Here is a 24,942-nt window from a genome sequence, read left to right as displayed (position 1 = left end):
CTATAAGGGTTTACTTTTAAAATAGCTTGCATTTGCACAGTGGTAAGCTTGTACACTGAAACTGTAAACTATGTTTCACTGATAAAACTATAAACTATGTTTACTGATTGCTGTAGTCATTAGATATAAAAAAGATAGTATAACACTTTTATTAATAATGTTGCTTGTTTTTGCAATTTATTGATCAATACTTTTTTATAAAGCATTCATTTAGCTAGCAAACATTTATAAGAGATCTATGGATTTAAATAGGTATTGTCTGTTGTTGTCTACAAGTTTTAGTCTAGTGAGGAAGACACAAGAGCAAACCAATTATTACCATACAGAAAGGAGAATATTTTTATGAAATCACACACAGGATGCATGAGAGATCAAAGAAAGTTACTTGACTCAGGGCGCTGAAGGCATAAAGGCCTTCTGAAATAGGCAATGTCTGAGATAAAGAGATAAGTATTGTAAGATATGGCATTCTAGACAGAGATGCTATATGTGGGCAACACCAGGTAAACATGAGAGAAATAGGCATTTCAGGGAACTACAAATAACCATGAGATATATGGTAAAAGGCATGAGAGATGGAATTGGAGAAATAAAACTGGATCCACATGATGATGACAAGCGTAATGACAATTACTGGATTTTAAGGTCAAATTTGCAGCCATTTATTTAGTCATATTCTGTAACAGGTTTAAAAAATACAGCATTGTGTTTAATAGTAGTCAGGCACATCAAGCTTTAGAACAGAAGAAGGCCGTGGTCATATACCAGTAATTTTGCTGAGGCCTGGAATTCCGTTTCATCTTGAAAATGTTCTGTTACAAATTAAAGACTGGTTTTCTTAAATAAGTACAAAGCACAGCTACAGAACGAAAACACACATACATAAAAATAGTTTGACAGCATTTCCACAGAACACCTTGGGGGATTGAACACAGTGTTTGAGATTGCTACAAAATTGTAAGCTGAAAGCAACAGGGTGGGCTGCTGTCAACTGTATGAAACTAATCAGTGGGTGAAAAAGTAAGGAACAAGGTACATTGCAGAATCTAATTTGCAGTCAGCTTTGCCATCTACAGAAAACAAAACGGAAGTCATAAAGGTCACTGTTAATTGAAAAGCTTGTCCTTATGTATTTAATAAAGAAAATAAAACCCCTTTAATGATGTAATTAAATAATTCCAGCATATTGTCATTCTTAATAATATGCAGAAAGAAGATAGAGGGTACATATTTCCCATTTCACAGATCACATTTGTGCTGGTACAGGACAGAACTCTGAAATATCACTGCTAGGACTGTGATAATTCTAGTGTGTCATTTAGTATCTGCATTCATCAAGTGTTTCTGTGGGACCTCTGCATCTATGGCCTTCGTATGTTTTTCTATTGCGTGTTCATAACAACTCTTTCAGGGTATAGATTGCAAAGCTCTTGATACTAGAAAATAAATGGAGATGTTTAGGTTAAATGACCGGCCTAAGCCACGATATTAGTGGGTGCCAATGTTGAATTCATAATCAAGTCTTCTCTTTCCACATTCAACATCCTTTCCACTGTAATGCAGATCAAAGACTTTTAAAATAGGTTTCAGAAATGGGAAAATGATTAGAATGTTGCAGAAATTACTGCAAGTAATTTCTTATTTACTGAATGTGACCAACTGCTTAACCTGTCCTAGTCTAAAGGAAGCAGAAAATTAATTATTAGTGGATGTTTTACCATGAAAGTCTGATTTAGAATGCTCTATTGGGCATTTCCATTTCCCTAGAGGCAGTAGCAGCTTTACCTTTATTTGGGGGGTATTAGGGAAACTGCAGAGATTAACCAGTAGTCTTAGCATAAGCACTGTTCCTCAATTCTGGCATGACATGGGCTGCCACAGAAGAATAGAATTCAATTTCTTCATGATGAAAAAAATGAAAAAAGGCATCATTTATGTCTCCTTGGCTTCAATAACTCTATTTTGTAATAGCCATTGTTCCCAACTCAAAGTTTTTTAAGATACACATTAGTAATACTCTTGAATGACAATCAGAAAAAAAGAATTTTCCTTTTGGAAATTTTGCTGAATTTTGTAGAATTATTCTCAAACTACACTATTATGTTAGAATATAAATAACCCAAATTACCATACATGGAATTTTACAAATTTTGAATAGCAAGTCTACATAGGCTTGGCTATGTTATGAAATCATATAGAGAATACATGTAGTTTAAAGATCTAGTACGAGATGACTACATAGAATATGTGAATAGGCCAAACATACACACGTACACACACACACGGCTGTATGCATGTGTAGGTGTTTTTTTTTTTTTTTTTTTTTGGTCATTATAAAGATTCCTTGAGAATAAGAACTATGTCTTCTTCCTCTGTACCTCCTTTTCATTCTCCATCTACATCCTATTTTTTCCTTTGCAATACAAAGAGATATTGCTTGACATGTGTATGCTGTATTAAGAAGTTTTGTAAGGAGGGAAGCTATGTAGGGTACAATGGGGTGGAGGGTGAGAGCCAAGTAAAGGAGCATGATAGCAATTTATTTTTGTACTCTTTGGGTACCAACATTTTTTTTTTCTTGGTTTAAAAAGTCTAGTGTCTACAAATATAAATTTGTTGGAATCCTGGCCCAAACAGAATTTATAATTTAGCAAGGATGATAAAGCATGCGTATGAACAGCCATCATGCAGAACAGGGAGTGAAAAATGTAGTAATTAAATTGTCATTATAATTGGATTATTGAGATTCTCTGAGAGTCTCTGGCTTCTCCCCTTGACCCTTGTAGCCAGGTCCATTCTTCCCACAATAAGCAGAATGAACATTATAGAGTTCAAATCAGATCATCAACAACTCCAGGCCTTCTATTTAATTCATAAGAAAATTTATAATTTTGATAGTAGTCAACACAGCCTTATATAGTCTGGTCCCCTGATGCTTTTCTGACTTTACCTCCCACTCCTATTTTCCACTTTACTCTGCTCTAGGCTGGGGTCCTTTAGCTGTGCTTCCAACAAGTCAGGCATTCTCTTGCCTCAGTTAGTTTGTATTTGCTATTTCTTCCCTGCAACTTTTTTCCCCTAAAGTTCTACATAACTTGCTCCCTATCTTCCTTAGGTCTTCATTAAATGACCTAATGTATCAAACAGCAAAAATAGCGTGACTGTTCCCACACTCCCTTTAGACATATTATCTATTTACTTGATTGATTATTGTCTGTCTCTTTCCACTAGAAGCAAGATCCAGGAATTTTGTCTATTTGGTTGCTTCTATATATTCCAAGGGCCTAAAAATAATGAACGATAAATATAAGCGTGTGTTGAGTGGATAAATGAAGGTAAAAATTAGGAAAATTTTGGAGAAAGGAATAATATGATAAAGTGTATCAAAATTCCCAAAGTGAGGCATAGTTGGAAAAGCAAAGTCACACCCATGTAAACTATAATTACATGTAATTAAATGCAGATATATGTAGTACAGACAATAACTGGTGAATGATACAGAGGATGTGCTAAGCAATCTAAATCAGTAAGTGAAGAACTAAGCTAAGAATTCAGTGATCAGAAAAAAAGGCAAGTCAGGGGCAGGGGTGGGCAGAGTGCCAGTGGCAGATCAAGAAAATCATTCATACACATAGCTACTTGAAATAAGAAAGAACTGCAACATTTGACTCTACACTTCAGAAACCCTTTTAAACCATTAGACATTCTGCTTAGTATGTGCTAGGAGGTTTGCTAGGCATTTTACATTTATTATACCATTTAAGCCTCACATAACCCTATGAGCCAGATACTACTATTATCTTAATTTTTTAGATGAAGAAGCAAAGGTACTGGCAGGTTGTGATTGAACAAAGCCAGTTGGCTTGCATTCTTAACCACAGTGACAGACTATGCTAGTATTTTTAGAGTCAAGCAGCAGCAAGTCAGGGGGACTACCTGTTTAGAATGGAGGAATTAGGGTGTAAGGGGGAGTTCAGTGAAGTGAGGGTGGTCAGATCATTAATGGGACAGCATGAAGTAACACTTCTCTGGTCACAAATTCAGATCTTTTTTCTTTGGACTTCAAAATGGAACATTTTAGCAGCAAGTGATCTTAAGGTCCCTTTGAAATATAGACAATGAAATAATCTGAATAAAAATGTTCAATAATAAATATATCCTTTAATCGAGTATGGCATAGCTTTCCTTGATAGTGGTTTTTATCTTTCACTTTAAAAATCTGCTAGACTACCTATTTTGCAAGGAGATGAATAAAACAGTTCCAAAAATACACTCTTCAGCATATGCTCTGTTGACACTATACCAAATATCATGATAAATACTTAAATTTTCAGTCAGTCATCTGGATATTTTGTGCACATAGTTCCAAACATCTGGCTATTGGAAAATACATAGGAAATAGCTTGAACATTTCTTTTTGCTTCATGGTTGTTAATTATATAAACCCAGGCTAACGATATTTAATTCTTTTCTAATAAGAATGGCACTGCTGCCTAAATTCGTTTTAGGGGCCCCCTTAAAGGATGTTACTACGCATTAGGCAGGTCTCTGTTTTGGGGGTATGAAGTCCCATTGGGTGAGATGCTATTTGATCAAACTGTTAGGAAAATTCTAACAGAATATGCCTGTGATACTAACTCCTGTGGTGATTAAATTGGAAAGGTGGACATCAGAGAGTGTAGTGAAAAATAGCATATTTAGGGTATTTGTTATTTTTTAAAGCTCAGTTAAGTCAAAAAGCCTGTGGCTGCTGAGGAATGATTTTGTCCACTTATATCTCAAATTCTTTGTTGCACAGTCCAAAAACATAAGCGTTAGCACCATTACCAGTATTCCACACAGCAGAATTTATTCAGCTGTATGGAGAAAGAACAGCTTTCTCAAGACATTTTGATTAATGAAAGCTCCTATTAAAGGCACCAATTAATAAAAAATAAAAAGTACATTTTTCTCTTGGACTCAAAGCTAAACTGAGTGAAAATAATATTCCTATGAAGAGACTTACCAGCTACCTTTACTGCTGTCTCTTCATTGCATCATAAAGTCCTAAATTTGACAGAAGGAGAACTTTCAAAAGCATATTAACAGAGTTCAGAACCCCACACAATCTCCATGCTGATTTTGCACACAAAGAGAGTTTTGATATCCCAATTTCAAGACCAAATGAGGTAAGGCAAGTAAAGCAGAGATTATATGGAAGAGAACAGAAATTCTACCATCTTTCTCCCCTACCTTTGTTTTTAGGGCACTCTCTTCTTGATATCTTTCATGAGAGTTGATTCCTAGATAACATGTATCTATGTATACATAAATTGTATGGTTATATAAATATTTCCTAGATAATAATATCACTTTATATAATCTTATGATTGACAATATTTAAAATTCTCTTTTACAACTACTCAGACACAGAAATGGTTCTTATTATCTTTCTATTTTTGCAGGTGTGGCAGAGGTGGCAGACAGTGAAGGGTGGTGGGAAATCCATGGTAACAATTTGTCCAGTGAACTTCAATTATTTAATGAAGTCCTCATCCTTAGAGATGATAAGAATTGTATTTTAAAATATGTTCTGGTGATATCTAAGTGAGAACTGCACTTCAGCAGCTAACAGTTCAATACTGTTCAGTATACAATAGTAATATGTTAACATTACTATGCACCAGATACATTTTAAGCATGTTATGTATATTTTTCATTCAATCCTCAAAACAAGACTTTGAGTTAGGTTCTATCAAAAACTATTATTATTATCATTATACCCATTTTACAGTGAAGACACTGAGATACATCTGTTAGTTAAGTAACTAACAGATGACTTGCTTATTAACATTTGTATTATATGAGAAAAACTTATTATGAAATAATTACACTAAATCTTCAGGCCTTAGAACCAAAGTAATATCAATAAAACATGTACATTTATTTTCAAAATGGGAGTTATGCCATGTTGGGTATATTTTACTTCTTGTGTAATAGCAAAAAAGAAAAAAAAAAACAAGTAGCATTGGTTTCTTATTTTTTTGGAAAAAGAATTCTATTTTCTATGTATTTCACTCTAGCAATTTGGGATAATATGCTTATTTTTAAAATATTTTGGATACAAGATTGAAAACTATCAGCCACTATTGATTATAAGACCAAATCCTCGAACATCTTAAACATTTTTACATTGTAAATTAGATGGGAAAAAAAAACTGAAAATTAAGCTTTGTGAATTTTTCTTACTTTTTTCATGCAGAACTATACTTAACGCCTCCCTGAAATCTGTGAAGTTTAATGTAATCAAGTGATAGTATTAATTCATATAGTTTAGTTTTACTTTAATGCACAACTTAAAATTTTTTAAATCTATATTTTTTAAGAGACAAATTCTTGCTCTGTCACCCAGGCTTGAGTAGAGTGGAACGATCGTAGCTCACTGCTGCCTCGAACTCCTGGACTCAAGCAATCCTCCTGCCTCAGCCTCCCAAATATGAGTCACCATGTCTGGCCCTAAGTTTGTTTTATATATATATATATATGTATATATGTGTATATATATGTGTGTGTATATATATATGTGTATATATATATACACATACATATATATGTATATTTATAAACTATACATATGTGTATGTGTGTGTATATATATATAAAACAAACTTAACTATACATATATGTATATTTATAAACAAACTATACATATATGTATAGTTAAGTTTGTTTTATGTATATACTCACACATACACACACATACATACACATGTATCATACACATATATACACATGTATCATACACATATTTACACATGTGTGTATAAAATATGAACTTAGAGCCATTTATATATATACATATATATGTATATATAACATTTTCAATGCCTGGGAAATCATTCAAATTTGGTTATGATTAAGTCACATTTTCAAACATTAAAATCACTCATTTTAACTCATAATTAAACTGTTTTTCTGCAATACCACAAATTGCTTTATCTTATTCTTTCCATTAATAAGAAGCTTCCAAGCAAGAATATATGTCTGTGTTAGGAGGGGCCATGCCAAACAATTTTTACATATAAAGGGTGCTTCAATACATTATTTGTAAATAATTTAACATGTAAATTAGCATTTATGAAGTAAAATAAGCATGGATAGAGTAAGAGAGATCTTGTACATTATGATTAAAGAAACTAACAAAGTCTGAATATCAAAATATCTTCATTTTTGGTCTGTTACTAATTACTATCCTCTTATCCCGATAATAAATTTCATTTGCAGAATGATTACTGTGGGTTAAGAGGCATGGAAATATTTTTTAAATGTATGATCTCATTTAACACTCACAAAAACATTCTGAGAAGTAGATAGGTCTTATCATCTCTGCTCTAAGATTACTGAATGCATGAATACAAAATTGATAAATGAAGCAAAGAATGTAAAAGTCCTAAAAAAAAAAAAAAGGTGTTACAAATTTGAGTGGTTTAAGGCTAGCTTTGTTCCAATGGCTTTAAACATGAATTAAGTAGAAAATTTCTTGGTCATCTCTACTTTTTAATTTTTGAATTCAACTAAATCAGCTTGCTTTCTCCCACATGGACTTGATTGAATGTGAGATATTTGGATCTGGAAGGGCTTCAAGATTTTTGATAACTGGCAGGTGCTCTGAACCGCTGTGGGGAAAGTTCTGTCTGCAGTACTGTCTCCCTGGCAGCTGCTTCCTGGAGAAGTTGGACTTTCACCTCAGGAGATATAAAGAGAATGAAAACTACATTCAAAATGCATGCAGGAGGTGTTTAAAATAGCAGTATCAAAGACAGGGAATGCAATCAGATCCAGAGAAATGACTGAGATAAAGCTCTAGGCTCCAGACAAGCCTTTCTATTCCATCCTCTTTGGGATGGAGCCAGGTACATACACCTTATCCCTAAATCGAGGGAATAAAGGACATGGACTTCTCTAGTAAGAACAGTATCAGCAATTGCAGCTCGTCTCCCTTCCATCAGCCATCTTTGTGTTGAAGTCATTAAAAGTATTCTATTTGCATATATTAATAAATAGAGATTATAAAATAAGAAACATAACATGGATATACGGAAAGGTTCTAAATTCATATTTTGTAAAAATAATAAACTTATGCTACTTTACAGTATCACCAAATACAGACATTTAAAAAGCAAAATGAATTCTGTTCCCCACCTTCCCAACCCATCTGCTTATGTTGATCTTTAAGCATCCTGCCAGGCACTGCTGGATTTTTCTTATTGCAATTTTTCCTAATAAAAAATATTCTGAACACAAATTTTGTTTTATGAATAAAAAATGGTTACACAGTCAACTAATTAAAGCTAGCCTTGCAATCAGTTACTGTAGTAGCCATTAACCCATATTTGTCTGTCTTCTCGAGAAAATGGACTAAACCATAATTCAGTATGAACTATGCCTTAAAATATAAATTAAGGAGTATACCCAAGAAGTAAAAAATTAATGTTTTTTTAAACAGCTTCCTGTAAAAAAATTAAACTTTATATTTTTGAAAGATGTTAAGTTAAAAATAGTCTCAAATTTGAGTTTTTGCTAGATCTTATTTTTTATTATAACTTTTCCTTAACAAACTGTGTAGTGTAATTATAGTTAATATTGAGTTCAAATGTCATCTTTCTTGTGTACTAGGCCTGGAACCTGGGCCAAGTTAATTTACCTTAGTTTTCTCACCTGTAAGATGGGGTTAGTAAAAGTACTTACTTGACAAAATTGTTATGAGGATTAAATTAATTAGTTTGTTTAACTTGTTTAGGACAGAAGGAGGTGCATGGTAAGTATGCAATTCAGGTTAACTATTATTACCCTACATCCCTGTGGTTAACTTTGTGTTTGAAAACAATACTACTGCCAGTAATAACAATAACAAAAAACCCTATGTATAAAATATAATTAGAAGAAGGAAAAAAATAAAGAATTCAGAGTCTGGCTTGATGTAGCAAAACTTTATTTTTCTATACTGTCAGAGCACAGAGCTGGTTCACAGAACTAATTTTATAGGTAGCTAATTGTCATATGTTAAAGTACTTCATTCATTTACTCCCCTTTGAACTGCCACAAAAGTTTTTTTTTTTTTTTTTATACTTCCCCATCTTATAAGCAGAACATGTAGAAAAAGACAGCCTTGGTGTTACATTTTAAAAAGTTATAAAAGTTATACTGGGACTGAAAACTTACATTCAGAAACCATATTCCTAGTTTACTAGCAACTGTTTTGGGCAAGTAATTCAACTTCCATAAAGAATTTAATAGTTGCAAAATTGAGATAATATCACCTGTGTTAAGTAGCTTCTATTTTGGTATAAGATCAAAGAGGCTGTGCATGGGAGATAGGTTTATGAAGTTATAAAGTGAATTATAAATGTAAACATTTTATAATTATTACAATGTTTTATAGGTTAATGCTCTTCATAACTCTAGGTTATGATTGTGAATTTCTATATAGAGACTGCATAAGCACACTGATCTTCCCAAGCCCATTAATGTAAGTAAAGGGTTACCAATTCTATTCGTTTCTTTTTTTTTGTGGGAGTGACAGGGTCTCACTCTGTCACTGAGGCTGGAGTGCAGTGATGCAATCATAGCTCAATGCAGACTTGACCTCCTGGGTTCAAGTGATCCACCCCCGCCTCAGCCTCTCTCCACATGTCCTACATTCCCGAATATCTGGGGCTACAGGTGCATGCCACCATGCCTGGCTAAATATTTTTATTTTTATATTTTGTAGAGACAGGGTCTATTATGTTGCCCAGGGTGGTCTCAACCTCAGTTTTTTTTCTTCTTGCTTGTATGGTTCATAAAACAATTTTGTAAATTATGTACACCTTTGAACTCTCAAAACTTGCCACCTAAAATTTTCATCATAATCCAAGGTCTTTGCCAACCTATAATTTCTTACTACTATCAATATTGCTATTTTAAAATAAAACTGTAAGTTCTCAATTTTAAATACGTCCAAAGAAATTGAATTAAGAGAAATGTGATGTTCATTAACAGCCATTTAAAACAAGATGAACAAACTCTACTTTAAAATAAACGCTACGTTGCTTTGTCTCCTTAAACTGATATTATTCTACTTATCCCTCATAATTTGATCCTAATTTTTCTTTAAAGCCTTTTATTGATATCCTATCTTTTCTACTGTAAAATGCTGTATATAAATTAGCATTAAAATATGTCTTGTGAACATACAAGTGAAAAAATATTCAAAAATAAAATAACTTTTATAATTATTAATAGTATATGATTGAACAACTTTTATATTTATATATGTATCCCACATTTTAATAAATATTTGTCCAGCACTTTGGAAGGCTGAGCTTGAGCTCAGGAGTTCAAGAGAAGCCTGGGCAACATAACAAAACCCCGTCTCTACAAAAAAAATTACATAACTTATCTAGACATGGTGGTGTGCTCCTGTAGTCCTAGCTACTTAGGAGGTTGAGATGGAAGGATGGCTTGAGTCTTGAGTCTGGGAGGTGGAGGTTGCAGTGAGCTGAGATCACACCACTGGACTCCAGCCTGGGCAACAGAGCCAGATCCTGTCTCATACACACACACACACACACACACACACACACACACACACACACACACACATATGTATATGTATATATATATGGATAACTTTATATGGTTAATATATATTATATATAACTCATATATATAACTTAATATAGTTAATAATAGAGGTGTTAATGAATTGGTTTTATCTAGATACATGGAAAAACTTTCTTACTCAAATGGCAAAACTTTTTACTTACAGGAAATAAAGTCCGGAATGAATTCTTCCTAGATTTTGTTGGAATGGATTTTATGGACAGAAACCATGAGAAAACCTGTTTTCATAAATAAGTCTATGGGAATGGAAGGTGTCCTATTTATTTTATTTTATTTATTTTTTATTTTTTATTTTTTTTGAGAAGGAGTCTCGCTCTGTCGCCCAGGCTGGAGTGCAGTGGCGCGATCTCGGCTCACTGCAAGCTCCGCCCCCCGGGTTCACGCCATTCTCCTGCCTCAGCCTCCCGAGTAGCTGGGACTACAGGCACCCGCTACCACGCCCGGCTAATTTTTTGTATTTTTAGTAGAGACGGGGTTTCACCGTGTTAGCCAGGATGGTCTCGATCTCCTGACCTCGTGATCCGCCCGCCTCGGCCTCCCAAAGTGCTGGGATTACAGGCGTGAGCCACCGCGCCCGGCCAGAAGGTGTCCTATTTAAGCAATACTACTAATTCTTCAACTTGATGAGAGGGATACAACAAACAATTACAGGAATCTCACCCAAAATCATTCCTAATGCTTTATCAGTTGATGATGATACTATACACCCTGTAGATGTATAGAAAGCAAATTGTAAACCAGCTCTATAGCAAAAGAATTTAGCAACCTCTAGATATTGTTTTAACATCAACATTTTAAATAGCCTCTTTGTTTACTTTCTGCAAGTTTTAAACTTTGGGCCGTGGCCCATGGTATGATTCTACATGTTCAACAGGTTTTGTGAAAGGTGACAGTAAAAGCAGGAAGTAGGAACCAGAACCAGTCAAAATACAGACATTCTCCAGCAGGTTGGTCACTTAAAAAAAAAAAAGATATGGAAATTAATGATCAATAAATTTCTTAGAACTATCTGTTCCTGCACAGTCCTTGGAAAGTCATCATGTACCTAAGTGTATTTATGTCTGAGATGCTGTATTTGGTATATTTTTCTTATGGTAAGCTACCAACATATTTGAGTAGTATTTCTCCACTTCTAATCTTCCCTTTCTATCTTCCTAGAGGTTGGGAAAGGAGACAACTGAATATATGTGAGAATTATTATAATATAAGTTTACACATTGAATATAGTGCCCCAAAGACAATCTTTCTGAAGAACACGGACTTTTAAAATACAGTTGCTTAAAAAATCTTTTCACTTTGTTCTATCTTGTCTAGATTTAAAGTTGCTTAAATTCTGTTAAAACAACAACTGGAATGTAGCACACTTTATTATAATTTCCATGGATCAGCGAATTAAAATATTTATGTTCTCTCTTGAAAACAAAAATTGTGCCCTATTCTACTAAATTCTATGGGCCTGAATATCATTTGTATTTAGTCAATATTTATGTACTTTAGAAAAACTTAAGCTGATATCCATATATTATAAATATTTATTTTTAAATATGTGTTTGTAGTCTAGGGTTTCTTTTCATTTTGAGAAATATAAAAATATATCTTTATGATCAACTCTTTGTTATTGTTAAATATTTGCTTCTTCAAGGGATATGTGTGCTTCAAAAGGGGCGTGTGTGTGTGTGTGTGTGTGTGTGTGAGAGAGAGAGAGAGACAGGAGATATTTGGTACAAAAATGGACAAGACATGAAAATGAGTATTTATTATTACATGTATAGTAAAAAAAGTGACACACTTTGAATATGAAACCAATATATAATTTAAATTAATTTCATCTGAGCTCTTTCTTACAGAAAGTGCCAGAATCTCCCCACATATCGATGCCTCTCTTGCTAGAGGATCCATCCAGCAGCAGCATCTAGTGGACAGCTGGACCTGTCATATCTCACTGCCTTGCTGGCTCAGAAATGCGAGTACCTCTAAGGGATGCAAAATCCACTGTGATTTAGGAAAACCGTAAATTTCAACCATGACTTTCTGGCTGGAGTTGTCTTTACTAGATTGCTGCATATTTTTCGAGCCCCATGACTATCATCTCTCAAGGTCAGAATTTTGTGATATTAGTCATTACTTCCTTGAGTCACTCTAAAAAGTTAACCTGAAGAGGAAAAAAAAAATACACTATCACTCTAAACACAGGTGAACTGGAATCTGGGGGAAATACTGATATGGCTTCTTCAAGGATATTGTACTTTGGGTTCAGACTAACACAGGATTGAATCATAACTCTTCCTGTGACTTCTAGCCTGAGGAATTTAGGGACTAAATTTTTCTCAACCTTCACATTTGCTTCTTTAAAATGGGGATATGAATACGCACTTGAAAGGCCTATTTTGTGAGATGGACTGAAATGTCTCATGTGATAAGATCTAAGCACCTAACCTTAGATGTCATGTCTTTGGGAAGCTATCCCTGACATTTCCATTCAATGGCCTCAGACAGGTGTAATGGACCGTCCCTAAGGTTTGCACTGCCCTAGCATATTAGGCATCATTCTTTATTGCCCTGCACTGTTCAGTCACTCATTTAATCAATTATTGTCCTGCTAAACTGTACAAGACTCTGGCTTATTTTTCATTGTGAAGTGTAGTAAGAAGTTCAGTACCTGTCACGTAGTTGGTACTTAAAAAATAGTTTTTTGAATACTATAAGAACGCCAAATAAAATACTGTGTGACTGCTGCATAAAAGAAAAGATGACATATTCTACCAGAAAAAAGAACAGGGTAAGAATAGGTCAGGGCAGGTTTAGTAGGAGAGGCAGCATTAACACCAGCCTTACTCTATTTTACTTTAGAACTTTTGTTCCAAATTATCCTAAATTGAAGCACACACAGCAATCTTTGGATTTCCTCTATGGTTCAAAAATTGAATATATAATTTGGAACAAATGGAACTGCCCACTGTCTACAGAGTCTCCTTTTATCTTCTTGTTCATTTTACTTTAAAAATAACTTAGTGATACTAAATTCTAGCCTTGACACACTGAAAGAAGAACAAACTGCTTTCTGTCTTAGAAAAACAAATGGAAGCTGCTCATATGGTTTCGTTTTCTTTCCTATGTTTCTGGAACATGTAAGAAAAACTCAGAGGCCAGGTAAAATAGATAAAGAATGGGTAAAGAGGTCGTATAAAGAAAATCTACATAAGTTAACAAATATTTTATTAAACTGAGGAAACCTTACTCATTTGGTTTTAATTTGACTCAACAACATAATATTGTAATTATTATTCTTATGAATTCAAAGATGGGTTTTTTACATTTTTATTTCATGATCCAAACATGGTCTTGGTGAAATATCGTTCCTGTTTATGTAGTTCAGAGTTCCTACTGTGTGGCAGTAACTCCTTCATTTCTTAGCAAGATATATATTTGTCATTCATTGTTCTTACATTTACCTGCATTTTGTGGATAAACACACTGGTAATCACTTTAGTATAATTTGTAGCGAGCATAACACATAAGTAACATTATTAAATATAATAAATGCATGGGAATTATAAATTAGAGAAGAAGGAAAGAAAAAAGAATGCAAATTGAGTGCTTTTTGAAATTAAAAGTCTAAAGTGTACTGCTCCCTTAAATTCTATTTTACTTGAAATATTTTCATCCTCAAATACTGTTTCATTCTTGAACTGATTTCCTATGTAAAGAACTCCTTACTGCTTTCTCTATAGTTCTCTACCTTAGCCATTAATCTCTCACGTGAAGCTGTCAAAATCTTTTATGAAAATCGAAACCTACTATATCCACTTTTCTTATCTTTCACAGTGCATTATTTTCAAGCAGCCAAGCAAGTTAGTTAAGCACAAACTGCCTTGTAAAAGCCATGTTAGGAATACAGCCACACTTTCCTCAGCTTTTATTCTGTTACCAATATTTCACGATTGTCTTTGTAGTCAATACTAAACACAGAGGTCTATTGTTTCTGGCTTTGCTTATCTCCTTAGGTCCTTAATTCCTGACTCGCTTCTGATGCAAAAGGACTACATGGATACCATACTATATATACACTTGCATCTTTTCTGTCTCTCTACTTGGACTCTCTAATTATGAACCTTTGAAAGAAACTATCACATTTTTCTTTTTGTTTTCTCTAAATCATTAATTTATCATATGTGTGTCTTCAGGATTTCAAGTCAACAGTGTACAATTATTTAATGGCCTCCTTTATTTTTCATGGACTTAATACAAAAAATAGGCTATAAAATAAATATAAGATTTTAAGGACAGCTAATAGATTTTAAACTGGCATTTAGGAAAATGAATGGATTAATTTTTTTTGAAATGCACACTGCTCCAATAATTAGAGGAAACCATTTTTGGCAAAGTATACTTTTGATTTAGCCAAACACCAAATTCTCTTACATATAATGAGAAACAGTTGCCTTTCATCTTTACCAATGGCTGAAAGTCATCATTATCTAACAGATGCTCGGTGTCCCTTGTGAAATGAATTGGTCATCCCAATCAACTATTAATGGGCAGGCAACTGTAACAGGCAAATCATAACTATTACAACTAATTAAACTCAAGTTTTGTATTTACACAGACAGAACAAAGTGAAACTGAGATATAGCTATCAATTTTGTGAGGAAATAACAATACTTCAAAATGAATTAAAGATTGTTATTCTGAGATAGCGTCTGAGTCAACTCCCCTTTCAATTCCTCCAACAATTTCTTTTTGAGTTCTGACCATGCAAGTAGATTAGAAAATTTAAAAATATAAAAAATAGCTTCTTTTAATAAACTTACAATCTAGAAGACAGAATAAGCAAAATATTTACACAATAATTACCATGATAGACATGATAGAAGTACAGGCATACCTCATTTTATTGCATTTCATAGATATTCTGCTTTTTACAAGGTTAAGCTTTGTGCCAATCCTGTGTCAACCAAGTCTGTTGGTGTCATTTTTCCAACAGCATGTGCTCACTTCATGTCTCTGTGTCATATTTTGGTAAATCTTGCAATATTTCAAATTTTTCATTATTATTATATGTTTCATGGTGGTCCATAATCAGTTATCTTTGATGTTACCATTATAATTTTTAGGGAGGCATTACAAACTATGCCCATACAAGACGGCTAAGTTAATAAATGTTGTCTGTGCTCTGACTTCCCCAACTACCAGTCATTCCCCATCTCTTTCTCTCTCCTTGGGCCTTTCTATTCCCCAAGATACAACAATTTTGCAATCAGACCAATTAAAAACCCTACAGCGATCTCTAAATGTTCAAGTGAAAGGAAGAGCAGCACATCTCTCAATTTAAATCAAAAGCTAGAAATGATTAAGGTTAGTGAGGAAGGCATGTCAAAAGACAAGATAGGTTAAAAGTTAGGTTTCTTGTCCCAAACAGTTAGCCAAATGGTGAATGTAAAGGGAAAGTTTTTAAAGGAAATTAAAATTGCTAATCCAGTGAACACATGAATGATAAGATAGTTAAACAGCCTTTTTGCTGATATGAGGAAATTTTTAGTGGTCTGGATAGAAGACCAAACCAGCCACAACAGGCTCTTAAACCAAAGCTTAATCCAGAGTATGGCTCTAACTATCTTCAGTTCTATGAAGGCTGAGAAAGGTGAGGAAGCTACAGAAGAAAGTTTGAAGCTGGAACAGCTTGGTTCATTAGGTTTAAGAAAAGAAGCTGTCTCTATAACATAAAAGTGCAAGATGAGGCAGCAAATGCTGATATAGAAGCTGCAGCAAGTTATCCAGAAGATTTAGCTAAAATAATTGATGAAGATGTCTACATTAACATCAGATTTTCAATGTAGATAAAACTGCCTTTTATTGGAAGAAGGTGCCATCTAGGACTTTCATGGCTAGAGAAGAGAAGTCAATACCTGGTTTCAAAGACTCAAAGGACAGGCTGACTCTCTTGTTGGGGACTAGTGTAACTGGTGACTTTAAGTTGAAGCCAATGCTCATTTACCATACCCAAAATGCTAGAGACCTTAAGAATTATGCTAAATCTACTCTGCCAGTGATTTATAAATTGGACAACAAATCCTGGATGGCAGCACATTTTTTACAGCTTGATGCACAGAATATTTTAAGTCCATCGTTAAGACCTACTGCTCAGGAAAAAAAAAAAAAAAGGTTCTTTTCAAAATACTACTGCTTACTAACAGAAAATGCACCTAGTTGCTCAAGAGCTCTTATGGAGAATGTATAAGAAGATTAATGTTGCTTTGATGCCTAGTAACACAACACCCATAACATCCATTCTGCAGCTCATGATCAAGGAGTAATTTCAACTTTCAAGCCTTATTACTTAAGAAATACATTTTATAAAGCTTTGTTTCCACAGATAGTGATTTCTCTGACACATATGGGCAAAATAAGTTAAACCGCCTGGAAAGGATTCACCATTCCAGATATCATTGAGAATATTCATAATTCATGAGAAGAGGTCAAAATATCAAGTGACTGGAGATGCGGTGGAAATAGTAAGACAACTATAACTAGAAGTGGAGGCTGAAGATGTGCCTAAATTGATGCAATCTCATGATAAAGCTTGAAAAATGAGGAGTTGCTCTTTACAGATGAGCAAAGAAAGTTGTTTCTTGAGATGGTATCTACCCCTGGGGTAACTGCTGTGAATATTGTTGAAATGACAACAAAGGATTTAGACTATTACAAAAACTTATTTGATAAAACAACAGCAGGATTTGAGAGGGCTGACTCCAATTTTGAAAGTTCTATTGTGGGTATGACACTATCAAAAAGTATTGGATGGAATAAGGAAATCTTTCATGTCAGAAAGAGTCAATCAATGTAGCCAACTTCATTGTTGTCATATTTTAATAAATTGTCCAAGCCACCCTATCCTTCTGCAACCACCACTCTGACCAGTCAGTAAGCCCTTCACAAACAGAACAAAGGACTTGTTGAAGCCTCAAATGATAATTAGCATTTTTAATAAGAAAGTGTTTTATAATAAGTGATGTACTTTTTTTTTAGACATAATGCTATTGCATACTTAATAGATGACAACATAATGTAAACACAACTTTTGTTTATTGGGAAATTTAAAAAAAAATGTGACTTAATTGAGATATCCACTTTATCGCAGTGGTCTGGAAACTGATCCACAATACCTCCCAGGTAAGCCTATACCATAAGAGACATAATGGTTTATAGGACTTCAAGAAAGAAGAGATCATATTTCACTGCATTAGAATTTGTAAAATTAGCTGGGGAAATAGGAATGTGAGATGGCTGTTTATAGACAGGAATCATTTAGCGTTAGAAAAGAGGATGAATAAGAGCTGTCAACATAACAGTTCTCAGCAGGGGACACCAAGAGAAACACAGATAAAGAGATAGAAAATAAGTAGTGAGGTTGTGGGCTAGCATAAAATCTCATTTGATTCAATAGAGTGTATGAAAGAAGTGGGGATGAAAAGTTCCATAATTCGCTTGGAGGTAAATGATAGATGATTTTATATGTCAACCTGTGAATTTCAGAATAATTTCAGTAGGCAAAAAGATGTTTCAGAGTACATAAGGTATATTATTAAAAAAAAAGTTTAGGAGAAAGGCTTTTTTGATCATATCCTAAGAACTGGATAGTAAGCTATGATTCTATATATACTATGGAATTTAAATTATCATAGTAACCCTCTGAAGTATATATTATTATCCCGTTCATATACCTGAAAAAAAGGAGGCTCCAGAGTTATCAATATGTTTCCCAAGATAGAGGAATCAGAAAAAAAGAGTTCAGGATAATTCAAATATGTTATAAACTCAGATAATGAACTTTAACTTGAAGATGAGGAAAGTGTTGGAATAATTATCATTATTTCTAATGATCAATGCTTTTCTGACTTCCAAAAAGGAAATTGGAGAAATCAAGAAATTAAAAACACAAATCCATATAAGCACATTGCCAAAAATACAAGTACAATCATACAATCAATCCTAATAAAAAGTACTGCAGTCTTGTGGCTGTCAGCCACACACAGCTATGATCAAATAACAATTACCATCATCATTGCCATCATTTATTTTATGAAAATGTATATGGTGATATCCTAGATATTAATAAAATATGCAAAAGTACTTTATAGAGTTAATGTTGATAAATTTTACATGAGGAATAAATTTTACACACATCTCTAGAAAATTAATAGTTTAAAGCAACAAATTACATACAGGTAGATTTCGGATTTAACCTCAATTCCAACTGAATCCAAATTCTTGGCCCTTTGTACCATGCTTTACAGATTACTACAAAGTACAATTCTAAGATATCCTTCAAATTATCCATATGCCACTGGGAAATATTTTTGTGCTAGTATGTTACACTGAGTTGTCTAAATGAGTCCAGGAAATAAATAATATATTTTGGTAGGCCATAGATTATGTGTGAGCCTACAATCTAATGTGGCCTACCAAAAAATATTAATGGCACAGTCCTGAATAGAACAGGAAGTCAAATAATTTAATGCAGAGAGGAATTCTATTAAGTGGTAGTGGATCAATTCTTGAATTTTAATATTGTCCCTTTCCTACTTTACACATATAAATGGCAATGAACTCAGGGTTCTGGATCCTCTGATATGACAGACTGCAAACTCCCCGAAGGCAACCTTGACCACCAAAAGTGAAGCAGGGCTCCCCGAAGAACAAAGAAATAGTGCAGTGCATCTTTTCACTTATACACTCATTTCTTATATAACCTTCAAATTCTTGTTTGCATCAGCCATTTGTGATTTACCATATAGATCAGTTTCTGTCTCAGCATTAAAGCAGCAAATTTTACTAGTTTTATACTTTGTATTTTTGCATTTCCTTTTCCCAAAAGAGTTTAACATTGGGAATTATTAAAGTGGTATCTTTAAAAATATCCAAACCTCAGTTATAATTCAGCAGTGACACTGACCAGGAGACACATCTTTGTTGTCAGTTCCTCTTGTGCTTTTCTGGCCGATAGCATGAAATTAAGTTTTCACAGACCATTCTGTTTCAGTTAACTGTACTGTTGCAGAGGAAAAGGAAGGGCTTATAAACAAAACGTAGTTCTTTGTGGAGGCTTATGTTCACACATTGTCTATATAAAACATTTGCTCTGTTTTAAAAATGAAGATGTTTTGAAGACATCATTAATATGGATAAATTCAATTTCTTTTCATTTGTGTTTACCGGTAAACCAGGTATATTTCAAGTACATAAATAAATATTTTTAAAAGGCAAGGCTAACATTGTTTAGTTTGGGCAACCATATGCTATTCCAACAAACTGATATATTCTTTCTGATTTATTACAGTACTAAATATAGCTTCAGTCTGTCAACTTGACTACAGACACCTTGAGTATGAGGATTTCCTTGATGTCAATATATTCACAGAGCCTAGCACAGTGTCTGACATTTACCAAATGCTCAGTGATTACTGGTTGAATATATTAATAGTTGAATAAATTATCTTCTACCGTGATTATTAATGACACAAATTAGAAATATATTCAACTTTATTACAGGAAATTTTAAAAAATCATCAAACCAAGAGAACAATAATGAAGTAGTATTCTTTTACAAAACTAAATTCTAACTTTTCAATCTGCTCTTTTAAGTACATTTATTGCAAAAGTTGCAGGTAATTTTGGGGAGAGAGAACCCTTTCCATACATAATAAAAATAATAAGAAATAAGTAACCTGAGACATTATTAGTAAAATTTTGTCATCAAAGTCAAGGTGAGAAACAAAAATCAATGTTTTTAGAACTGATATTTTAATAGTTATTTCACATTTCTGAAATTATCTGTCAATACATATCAGTCATATCAGCAGGAAATATTTCTATTTTACCTTCTGTGAATTTTAATGGCCATGTAAGTACACTTGGTCTAAAGTCTAACTACAGAGCATGTGGGATTTTTGGTAACACAGCCAGGATAAAGAGTTCAAAAATAGAATCTGAAGACCTGTACTCTAATTGTTATGCTGCCACCAACTAACTGCTATTCCAGACATAGTGTCTGTAGACTTAAGTTCCCTTATCTGTAAAACAGAATCAGCATTTCCCAAAGGGGCTTCCATGAAACTACTTCCCTGGGATGTTAACAAGCATCTCTTCAAATTCTACTTCCATGTGCATATAAATGAATTAAAATGAGCACATTTCCTCATCGCAGGAATACTCAGACCATTTAGTATGTTAATGTCCATGAGGACTCTCAAAGAGACAGAAATAATACACAAGTATTCCCAAATTTATGTGTCTCTGAATATGATATCCAAGATTACTCTTCCAGAATTAGTATTCCATGGAGCAAAAAAGATGCCAAAGTGAAAGTCATGACTATATCCCAGTGGAAGTCTTCAGAGAGTTTCACTTTGTCCATTCTGGCTCATTTAGAGATTTAGTCTACGGAGCAGAAAACTAAATGCCAGTAGCTACAGCACTAGAATTAAATTCAAGGGTAAGCATGGTATTATCAGATATTTGCTTCTATTCAGGTAAAGTGAAACTCTAAAATCCAGTTTTATGAACACTAAAAGTTATTCAAGCCAATTTGAGGCAGAGAACTAGTCATTCTATATAAAAATGAACTGAACCAATTGATATATACTCGGTATTTTTATGGATAAATAAAAACCAATATTAGTGACCCATGATCAGTAAATATAAATTTTTTGAAAATGTATAGGAGGAAAATGCCTATATTTCTGCAGCTGAGAGGAATATGGTATATAGCAATTAAGGTCTTTGTAAAAGATTAACTTTTTGTGAGCAAAATATTTCTCAATAATCACTCTTTAGTAATCACATTAAAATGTCAATTGGGTTTGGAGCCAATTTAACATATCTACTACCATTCTACCCACTTTTATCAGATTGTCCTGAAATTCTAGTGATTACATAATTTTCTGATCACTACCATCTCACATAATTCCTCATGGCCCACAGAATTAAGCCCAAAGGCATTATCCTAGAATTAATGACATTTTATAACCTGACCTATTTCGGCTTTCCAGCCATTTCTCCTAGAATTTTCCAATATGACCTTTGCATAGTAGGTAACTTGGTCTATTTTCTCTTTCCCCTCAAATTTTTATTATACTGAGGCCTTAATGACAGAGTTGCCTGAAATGTCCTCATTGTATTTTCATTTAAAACCTCCACCATCCTTTAATGTCCATTATAAATTACCTCTTTGAAGTTCCCTTTCTTATCACCCCACATGAATAGAGTTTCCACTGAAGTATGTGCAATTTGTGTAGGTCATAAAGGACCTTTTCAAACATTTTCTATTTTCCCACATCCACTGAGTACAGTTATAGCATTTTCATGACAAAATGAGAGATGAAATTTAATGCCTTGTAGCCTTCCCTTTCTTCTACATTTCCCCCCTTAGGGACATTTATTCCCTTAGTATGCACATCTTTCAATTTCTAACCCCTTTCTCCACAGCAGGAGTGAACAGATTTCAAAATGTATATTCATCTGCATCAGTATGTTAACTTAACCAGACATTTGCTATTTAAGCCTAATTTATAACTGGAAATAAAACTTTTGTCTCCACATAAAGGAATCCAGATAAAAACTATGAAATATAAGAAAAAAGGAAAGGACGAAGAGGAGACTTTCTCATACTCCAGGGAATCATACTACTCCCAAGACTGACTCTGATTATAATACTGATTTATTATTTTTAATATTTTGATGAGTAAGGTACTTACTCTGCCTCAAAAAAAATTCATGGTCACCAACTCCTGGAATATCTTCTTCCTGCAGTTTTTACTCTACAGCTGACAAGAACTAATTCTTGTTTTAAGACCAAACTTTTCAGGCTGGGCACGGTGGCTCACACCTGTAATCCCAGCACTGGGAGGCTTAGGTGGGTGGATGATGAGGTCAGGAGTTTGAGACCGGCCTGGCCAACATAGTGAAACCCCATCTCTACTAAAAATACAAAAAAAATTAGCTGGGCGTGGTGGCGGGTGCCTGTAATCCCAGCTACTTGGGAGGCTGAGGCAGGAGAATCGCTTGAACCTGGGAGGGGGAGGTTGCAGTAAGCCGAGATTGCGCCACTGCACTCCAGCCTGGGTGAGACTCCATCTCATCTCAAAAAAAAAAAAAAAGACACCAAACTTCTCAATCTTAATGTTGTCATCTATGTGGTATCTTCCATAATCTCTCCCAAACATAGTCATCTTTTGCTGATATGATCTCACAGTATTTTTTGTTTATACCATTATAATCTCATTAATTGCAGCAACACAAATGACAAAAGACAACTGATTTTTCCCCTTGGATGATCTAATTTACTTTCACTCTTCCATCATCACTTATGACATGATGATTCTCAAATTCATCTACCTAAAATCTATATATATAAAAATCCCTCCCTTGAATTCCAGATCCTTGGAGACAAACACCCACATCTAAAACCAAATTTGCTTAACACTGGACCAGTCATCCTGTATGACTTTCCATTTTGTCACTATTTTGTCTGCTGGTATACCAATATCCACCCAGTTAAACAATATTTCCTTGTTTTTTCTGGTACAAACTCAAATAAATTACAAACATCAATAAAACTAAAATTCTAAAATAACTCACTTTCTCTATATATCTCCTTGCTGGAAAAATGGGTTACGGTAGTTCTTTTAAAAACATGCATGATAAATTGTACTAAATACAATATTCAGGTCTGGACATACTAGGTATAATTTTCTGTGTCTCTGGGGTCTTACATATTTAAGGTCAAAATAAACTTAAGTTTATTAAGCTTATTAATATTCAATTTCATCATCCTCTTTAACAGTTATGTTCCCTGGTAGTTTCATTGCCAATAATTTATTTGTCAGGTTGCCAGGTGCTTCTAAACTTCTATGTATTTTTTCATATCCAATTTTACTTTAAATATTTTTATGAAAAGAAGCCTGTTAAATTTCCTAATTATATTATTATTTTTTCACTGACATTTTGTGACTTGAAAACCCTTAAAGATATGAAATCATTTTTTCCCAATATGTACCACAGACAATGTTGTTAAATAAATAAGAAGACAGAAACAGGGCATTATCAAGAGAGAAATATTCAATATATCTTATATTTCTGTCACACATTTTTATACCAACTGTGCCAAAAGTTGTATATCATATAAATGATAACAAATTTACAAAGGCATTCCTTTATCCCTTAACTCTCAAATTAAAAACTTTCATAGGTAGGAAGTAGGGCAAGCATATATTCCCTTTGAAAGGTGCAAGAAAATGTCATTGGCATTCACATATGGTACTCTTTTCTTTAAGCTTAAAAAAATGGACTGTAAAACATTTACAAACATAGCCTACTTATTGGGCACCTTTATGTTTACATAAATATTGAAGATATCTCACATGCCTCTTTCAATCAAATTATCTCACTGACATTTATTGACCACTTTCTATGGGGGGAAAAAAATTGTGTTTGCCCTGGAAAGCTTCTTTGGAACTCACTTCTTGAATAAAAATGTTCTCCTAATTCCTAGTTTTGTGTACTTTGTTTTATATTCTATGGTCAAGATATAACAAGGTATTTGATAATAAAGTCAGGCCTTTAAATGAAGGTTTATTGCCACACATATTTGAATCTGATAAAAGCAACTGCATATAATTTTACAAAGGTTCTATAATGTCTAGAAAATTATCATAGCATAAAATGAAGATGTAAGTTTTCTTTATTTTCTATTAAAGTTTAATCTTTAATGGCCAGAGCAGAGTTTCAAATTAATTATTTTACTGTTATTAGGTTTTTTCATTTCTTGTATCCATCCTAAACTCTGTCCAGCATTCCCATGAACATTAGTGGCTCATTAGGAGGCTCAGAGTTAATCCGCAGGGCAAAACATTTGTTCCGTCATTAAGGCCTGCTTTCCTGGGAGTTAGAAATAAGCAGAAATCTAATTTTGGTTAATTTCATTGCTTAGGTCATAGTAGTAAATTCAACTCAGTCAGCTCTTATAAAATTATCTTTTATTAAAATGAACTATAAGTTTTGTAGAAATGCAAAAATGTCTCCACTGAGACAAAATTCCTTAGATGACAAAATACAAAATAAAATTATGCTTATTTCCCTCAGTTATCATTTAGTATAATATTAACTCTATGGTTTGTATAATTTGATAATTTCTAACTTTTCTACAAATAAATTATTATAGCAACTACGTATCAGACTTTTAACAAATAAACTCACAGGAATTTTACCATATTCTTTTATTGCCTATCTAATTTCCTGATC

General features: G+C 33.6%; 1 protein-coding gene across 4 annotated transcripts in view; it reads right to left on the bottom strand.

The window, feature by feature from the left end:
* Positions 1 to 24,942, bottom strand: part of NEGR1 (neuronal growth regulator 1) — an 886,690-nt gene that overhangs the window by 536,147 nt on the left and 325,601 nt on the right. The window lies entirely within an intron of this gene.

The sequence above is a fragment of the Pan paniscus genome, chromosome 1 (assembly GCF_029289425.2).
Source record: "Pan paniscus chromosome 1, NHGRI_mPanPan1-v2.0_pri, whole genome shotgun sequence".
Lineage (NCBI taxonomy): Eukaryota > Metazoa > Chordata > Mammalia > Primates > Hominidae > Pan > Pan paniscus.
Note: the sequence above shows the minus strand (reverse complement) of the source record. Positions and strands in the feature narration are given on the sequence as shown.